An 8148-nucleotide genomic window follows, 5' to 3' on the forward strand; every position below is an offset into this window, starting at 1 on the left:
ACCCCCCCATGTCCCCCCCGCCAGCTGGAGCGGCTGCGGGGGGCCGTGGCCCAGGTGCGCCCCCCCGGACCCCCCCGGACCCCCCGGGACCCCCCGGGACCCCCCCGGTGTCACCCCCCCGGGTCACCCCCCGGACCCCCCGGGACCCCCCCGGTGTCACCCCCCCGGGTCACCCCCCCCGCACCCCCCATGTCCCCCCCCGCCAGCTGGAGCGGCTGCGGGGGGCCGTGGCCCAGGTGCGCCCCCCCCGGACCCCCCCGGGACCCCCCGGGACCCCCCCCGGTGTCACCCCCCGGGTCACCCCCCCCGGACCCCCCCCATGTCACCCCCCGGGACCCTCCCAGACCCCCCCCAAATACCCCCCTGACCCCCCAATCCTCCCGGATCCCCCAAATACCCCCCAAACACCCCCCAGACCCCCCAATCCCCCCAGACCCTCCCAAATACCCCCCTGAGACCCCCCCAAATACCCCTTGGACCCCCCAATACCCCCAGACCCCTCAACCCCCTCCCAGACCCCCCCAAATACCCCCAGACCCCTCAACCCTCCCCAGACCCTCCCAAATACCCCCCTGAGACCCCCAAATACCCCTTGGACCCCCCCAATTCCCCCCGGGCCCCCCAAATACCCCCCAGACCCTCACCCTCCCAATACCCCCAAATAACCCCCCTGAGACCCCCCCCAAATACCCCTTGGACCCCCCCAATTCCTCCCAGACCCCCCCAAAACCCCCCAGACCCCTCAACCCTCCCCAGACCCTCCCAAATACCCCCCTGAGACCCTCCCAAATACCCCCCAGACCCCCCCAATACCCCCCAGACCCCTCAACCCCCCCAAGACCCCCCCAAATACCCCCCAAATACCCCCCAGACCCCCTCAACCCCCTCCCAGACCCCCCCAAATACCCCCAGACCCCTCGACCCTCCCCAGACCCTCCCAAATACCCCCCAGACCCACCCAATACCCCCCAGACCCCTCAACCCCCCAAGACCCCCCCCAAGACCCCCCAAATACCCCCCAAATACCCCCCAGACCCCTCAATCCCCCCAAGACCCCCCAAATACCCCCCAAATACCCCCCAGACCCCCTCAACCCCCTCCCAGACCCCCCCAAATACCCCCGGACCCCCCTCACCCCCCCAACCCCCCGCCCCGGGCCGCCCCGGCCCCCCGGCGAGCCGCGGGCCCACGCCGTGCGCCCAGCTGCGGGGGGCGGCGGCGGGGGCCCGGGGGCGGCGGCGGGGGGCCGGGGCCGGGCCGGGGCCCAGCTGCGGGCGCTGGAGCGGGCGGCGGCGGCGGCCGGGCGCGAGGCCGCGGAGCTGCGGGGCCGGGCGGGGGCCGCCCAGCGCGCCCTGCGCCCCCTCCGGCACGGTACGGCCCCGCGCGGGCCCCGGCGGCCGGGCGGGATGGGGGCCCCGGCGTCCGGGCGGACTGGGGGCCCGGTGTCCGGGCGGGATGGGGGCCCCGGCGTCCGGGCGGGATGGGGGGCCCCGGAGTCCAGGCGGGACTGGGGACCCCGGCGTCCGGGTGGGATTGGGGGCCCAGGTGTCCGGGCGGATTGGGGGCCCCGGCGTCCAGGTGGGATTGGGGGCCCAGGTGTCCGGGCGGGACGGGGGCCCTGGTGTCCGGGTGGGACTGGGGGCCCAGGCGTCCGGGTGGGACTGGGGGCCCCAGTGTCTGGGTGGGATTGGGGCCCAGGCGTCCAGGTGGGACTGGGGGCCCCGGTGTCCGGGCGGGATTGGGGGCCCTGGCATCCGGGCGGGACGGGGGCCCAGGTGTCCGGGCGGGATTGGGGGCCCAGGCGTCTGGGTGGGACGGGGGCCCCGGTGTCCGGGTGGGACTGGGGGCCCCGGCGGCCGGGTGGGATTGGGGGCCCAGGTGTCCGGGTGGGATTGGGGGCCCAGGTGTCCGGGCGGGACGGGGGCCCCGGTGTCCGGGTGGGACTGGGGGCCCAGGCGTCCGGGTGGGACTGGGGGCCCCGGTGTCTGGGTGGGATTGGGGCCCAGGCGTCCGGGTGGGACTGGGGGCCCCGGTGTCCGGGCGGGACGGGGGCCCTGGTGTCCGGGTGGGACTGGGGGCCCAGGCGTCCGGGTGGGACTGGGGGCCCCGGTGTCTGGGTGGGATTGGGGCCCAGGCGTCCAGGTGGGACTGGGGGCCCCGGTGTCCGGGCGGGATTGGGGGCCCTGGTGTCCAGGCGGGATTGGGGGCCCAGGCGTCTGGGTGGGACGGGGGCCCCGGTGTCCGGGTGGGACTGGGGGCCCCGGCGGCCGGGTGGGATTGGGGGCCCAGGTGTCCGGGCGGGACGGGGGCCCTGGTGTCCGGGTGGGACTGGGGGCCCAGGCGTCCAGGTGGGACTGGGGGCCCCGGTGTCCGGGCGGGATTGGGGGCACTGGTGTCCAGGCGGGATTGGGGGCCCAGGCGTCTGGGTGGGACGGGGGCCCCGGTGTCCGGGTGGGACTGGGGACCCCGGCGTCCGGGTGGGATTGGGGGCCCAGGTGTCCGGGCGGGACGGGGGCCCCGGCGTCCGGGTGGGATTGGGGGCCCAGGTGTCCGGGCGGGACGGGGGCCCCGGCGTCCGGGTGGGATTGGGGGCCCAGGTGTCCGGGCGGGACGGGGGCCCCGGCGTCCGGGCGGGATGGGGGCCCCGGTGTCTGGGTGGGATTGGGGCCCAGGCGTCCAGGTGGGATTGGGGGCCCCGGTGTCCGGGCGGGATTGGGGGCCCTGGTGTCCAGGCGGGATTGGGGGCCCAGGCGTCTGGGTGGGACGGGGGCCCCGGTGTCCGGGTGGGACTGGGGGCCCCGGCGGCCGGGTGGGATTGGGGGCCCAGGTGTCCGGGCGGGATGGGGGCCCCGGCGTCCGGGCGGGATGGGGGGCCCCGGCATCCGGGTGGGATTGGGGGCCCCGGCGTCCGGGCAGGATGGGGACCCCGGTGTCCGGGCGGGATGGGGGGCCCAGGTGTCCGGGCGGGACGGGGGCCCCGGCGTCCGGGCGGGATGGGGGGCCCGGCGTCCAGGTGGGACTGGGGGCCCCGGTGTCCGGGCGGGACTGGGGGCCCAGGCGTCCGGGCAGGACAGGGGCCCTGGCGTCCGGGCGGGACTGGGGGCCCAGGCGGCTGGGCGGGACTGGGGGCCCAGGCGTCCAGGCGGGACGGGGGCCCAGGCGTCCGGGCGGGATTGGGGGCCCCAGCATCCGGGCGGGATTGGGGCCCAGGTGTCCGGGTGAGACTGGGGGCCCAGGCGTCCGGGTGGGACGGGGGCCCCGGTGTCCGGGTGGGACTGGAGGCCCCGGGGGCCGGGCGGGACTGGGGGCCCAGGTGTCCGGGCGGGATGGGGGGCCCAGGCGTCCGGGCGGGATTGGGGGCCCCGGCGGCCGGGCGGGACGGGGGCCCCGGCGGCCGGGCGGGATGGGGGGCCCCGGCGTCCGGGCGGGATGGGGGCCCCGGCGTCCGGGCGGGATGGGGGGCCCCGGTGTCCGGGTGGGACTGGGGGCCCCGGCGGCCGGGCAGGATGGAGGGCCCCGGCGGCCGGGCAGGATGGGGGGCCCAGGCGTCCGGGTGGGATTGGGGGCCCAGGTGTCCGGGCGGGACTGGGGCCCAGGCATCCAGGTGGGATGGGGGCCCCGGCGGCCGGGTGGGACTGGGGCCCCGGCGGCCGGGCGGGACTGGAGGCCCCGGGGGCCGGGCAGGATTGGGGGCCCAGGCGTCCGGGTGGGATTGGGGGCCCAGGTGTCCGGGCGGGACGGGGGCCCAGGTGTCCAGGCGGGATGGGGGCCCAGGTGTCCGGGTGGGATTGGGGGCCCAGGCGTCCGGGTGGGACTGGGGGCCCAGGCATCCAGGTGGGATTGGGGGCCCAGGCGTCCGGGTGGGACGGGGGCCCCGGTGTCCGGGCGGGACTGGGGGCCCAGGCATCCAGGCGGGACGGGGGCCCAGGCGTCCGGGCGGGATTGGGGGCCCCGGCATCCGGGTGGGACTGGGGGCCCCGGTGTCCGGGTGGGACTGTGGGCCCAGGCATCCGGGCGGGCTGGGAGGTCCCAGGGCGCGGGGGGCCCAGGCGTCCGGGCGGGCCGGGGGTCCCGGGCGCAGGGGACCCAGGCGTCCGGGCGCAGGCGTGGCGGCGCTGCTGGCCGAGCTGGGCGCCGGGCTGGATGCGGCCCCGGCCCCGGCCTCGCTCCCGGCCCAGCTCGGCCTCCTCGAGGACGCCGTCACCCGGCTGCTGGCCCTGAGCGGCCACCGGGGCTCCCAGGTGGGGCCGGGGGGCTGCGGCGGGTGCTGGGGGGCAACTGGGGGGGCAACGGGGGTCCTGGGGGGGTAACTGGGAGGTTCTGGGGGGCAACTGGGGAACTGGGTGGGTCCTGAGGGGGTGACTGGGGGGGTACCTGGGGGTACTGGGGGGCAACTGGGGAGCTGGAGGGGTCCTAGGGGGGCAACTGGAGGTCCTGGGGGGCAACTGGGGGGGCAACAGGGGTCCTGGGGGGGTAACTGGGAGGTCCTGGGGGGCAACAGGGGAACTGGGTGGGTCGTGAGGGGGCAAATGGGGGTCCTGGGGGGCAACTGGGGGAGTAACTGGGGTCCTGGGGGGGTAACTGGGAGGTTCTGGGCGGCAACTGGGGAACTGGGTGGGTCCAGAGGGGGCAACTGGGGGGGTAACTGGGGGTACTGGGGGGCAACTGGGGAGCTGGAGGGGTCCTGAGGGGGCAACTGGGGGGGTACCTGGGGGTCCTGGGGGGCAACTGGGGGGGCAACGGGGGTCCTGGGGGGGTAACTGGGAGGTCCTGGGGGGCAACAGGGGAACTGGGTGGGTCGTGAGGGGGCAAATGGGGGTCCTGGGGGGCAACTGGGGGGGTAACTGGGGGTTCTGAGGAGCAACTGGGGAGCTGGGGGGGGTCTGGGGGGGCTACTGGGGGTCCTGGGGGGCAACTGGGGGTGCAGGGGGGTCCTGGAGGGGGCAAATGGGGGCCTTGGGGGGGGAATTGGGGATCCTGGGGGGGTTTTGGGGGTGCTGGGGGTCGGGGGGGTGGGATGGTTTGGGGGGGTTTGGGGTGGGGGCGGCTGCCCCATCCGCACCCCGTCGCTGCCCCAGGCGCCGGCGCCCCGGCCCCTGCTGCGCCCCCGGCTGCCGCGGCCGCCCTCGCCCCGGTGAGCCCGGACGCCTGGGCCCCGCGGGGGGGGGGGTGCGGACGCCTGGGCCCCTGCGGGGGCAATGAGGACTTGGACACCTGGGTCCCCCCATCCCGGACGCCTGGGTCCCCCCCACCCCGGACGCCTGGGTCCCCCCCCACCGGACGCCTGGGTCCCCCCCACCCCGGACGCCTGGGTCCCTCCCACCCCGGACGCCTGGGTCCCCCCACACCCCGGACGCCTGGGTCCTCCCCACCCCGGACGCCTGGGTCCCCCCGCCCCGGACACCTGGGTCCCTCCCACCCCGGACGCCTGGGTCCCCCCCCACCGGACGCCTGGGTCCCCCCCACCCCTGATGCCTGGGTCCCCCCCCACCGGACGCCTGGGTCCCCCACACCCCGGACGCCTGGGTCCCCCCACACCCCGGACACCTGGGTCCCTCCACCCCGGATGCCTGGGTCCCCCCGCCCCGGACGCCTGGGTCCCCCCACACCCCGGACACCTGGGTCCCTCCACCCCGGATGCCTGGGTCCCCCCCACCGGACGCCTGGGTCCCCCCACCCCGGACGCCTGGGTCCCCCCACACCCAGGACACCTGGGTCCCCCCCCACCGGACGCCTGGGTCCCCCACACCCCGGATGCCTGGGTCCCCCCACACCCCGGACACCTGGGTCCCCCCACCCCGGACGCCTGGGTCCCCCGGGCGCAGGGCTGACGGGCGCGCTCTGCCCCAGGGAGGACGCGGCGGCGGGGCCCGAGGACGACGAGAGACCCCTGAGCCGCCGCGAGCTGCGGGCCCGCGTCCTGCGCGAGGTGAGCCCAGACGCCGGGGTCCCTCCCGGACGCTGGGGTCCTTCCCGGACGCCTGGGTCCCTCCCGGACGCCGGGGTCCCCCCTGTAACCGCCCTCCCCCGCAGGTGCTGAGCCGCGAGGGGGCTTCTCTGCCGCCGGGGCCTGACCCCCCCCAGGGGCCGTGCAGCGCCTGAGTGGGGGCCCAGGCGTCCGGGGGGCCCAGGCGTCCGGGAGGGGCCCAGGCGCCTGGGGGGGGCCCAGGTGTCCAGGGGGCCCAGGCGTCCGGGGGGCCCAGGCGTCCGGGAGGGACCCAGGCGTCTGGGGGGACCCAGGCGTCTGGGGGGCCCAGGCGTCCGGGAGGGACCCAGGCGTCCGAGCTCTGCTGCCACCCCGCCCGGACGCCTGGGTCCCCTCCCCGCTGTTACCACGGTAACCAAATATTTCCCCCCCCCCGCGGGGGTGGGGCCGCCAGATGTGGGATCCAGCTGTGGCGTCGCCCCGGCAACGGCAAACAGCCCCAAAACGGCCCCGAACGGCCCCGAACCGGCCCCCAAACGCCTGAAACAGTGAAAAACGGCCCAAAATGGCCCAAAACGGCCCCGGAGAGCCGCCGCCCGCCCCAAACGGCCCGGGCTGCCCAAAATAGCCCGATCTGGCCCAAATTGGCCCCGAGGAGCCCCCAACCGCTGAAAAAGGAGGCCAAGCTGGTTCCGAGCCGCCCAAAAGCGTCTGAAACCGCCCAAACGGCCCCAAACCCGCCCCAAACAGCCCCAAAACGGCCCCAGACTGGGCAAAACCACCCAATCTGCCCCAAAACGGCCCCAAACGGCCCCAGACTGGGCAAAACCGCCCAAACTGCCCCAAAACAGCCCCAAACAGCCCCAAAACAGCCCCAGACTGGGCAAAACCACCCAAACCACCCCAAAACAGCCCCAAATGGCCCCAGACTGGGCAAAACCGCCCAAACTGCCCCAAAACGGCCCCAAAATGGCCCCAAACGGCCCCAGACTGGGCAAAACCACCCAAACCACCCCAAAACAGCCCCAAATGGCCCCAGACTGGGCAAAACTGCCCAAACTGCCCCAAAACAGCCCCAAAATGGCCCCAAACGGCCCCAGACTGGGCAAAACCACCCAAACCGCCCCAAAACAGCCCCAAATGGCCCCAGACTGGGCAAAACCGCCCAAACTGCCCCAAAACGGCCCCAAAATGGCCCCAAACGGCCCCAAACGGCCCCAGACTGGGCAAAACCGCCCAAACTGCCCCAAAACGGCCCCAAAATGGCCCTGAAGAGCCTCAAACTTGGAACAACGGCCAAAAAGCCCCAACCGGCCCCAAAGCAGCTCCCTGCTGCCGTGGAGGCTCCCGCACACGCGTGTCCCACGCCCACGGCTCCGCACACGCGTGTGCCCCGCGGCCCTGCCCACCCCGACACGCCTCGGCCCGGTACCCCGGGCGCCGCGCCAGGCACACGCGTGTGCACACGCCGAGCACACGCCAAGCACACGCATGTGTGTACGCCAAGCGCATGCCAGGCACACGCGTGCACACACACCAAGCATGCACCAAGCACACGCGTGTGCACACGCCAAGCATGCACCAAGCACACGCGTGTGCACACGCCAAGCACACGCCAGGCACGCACGTGCACACGCCAAGCACACGCCAAGCACACGTGTGTGCGCACGCCCACCCCTGCGGCGGGCGGGGGCTCCTCCCCTTTAAGGGGGGATATCGCTCTGGAGGTGAGAAAACGCTGCCCCGGGGTGGGGGGGGGGGCGACCTCCCCTTTAAGTGTCCGGAGGGCAGAAAATGCAGCTCTGCCCCAGCCTTAAAGGGGATGTGACCCCCCCCCCGGCCTTAAAGGGGATGTGACCCCCCCGGCCTTAAAGGGGAGGTCACCGCCGCTGTCTTAAAGGTGATGTCGCCCCTGAGAGCAGAGCTTGGAGGCTCTTAAAGGCGATGTCTGGGGGATATTAAAGGCGATGTCACCGGGCATTAAAGGTGATGTCTGGGGGATATTAAAGGCGATGTCACCGGGTATTAAAGGCGATGTTCTGGGTTATTAAAGGCAATATCACCGGGTGCTAAATGTGATGTCACCGGCTCTTAAAGGTGATGTCACTGGGCATTAAAGGCAATGTCACCGGGTATTAAAGGCGATGTCTGGGGGATATTAAAGGTGATGTCACCGGGCGTTAAAGGCGATATTCTGGATTATTAAAGGCGATGTCACCGGA

Source organism: Struthio camelus, unplaced genomic scaffold (genome assembly GCF_040807025.1).
Source record: "Struthio camelus isolate bStrCam1 unplaced genomic scaffold, bStrCam1.hap1 HAP1_SCAFFOLD_172, whole genome shotgun sequence".
NCBI lineage: Eukaryota > Metazoa > Chordata > Aves > Struthioniformes > Struthionidae > Struthio > Struthio camelus.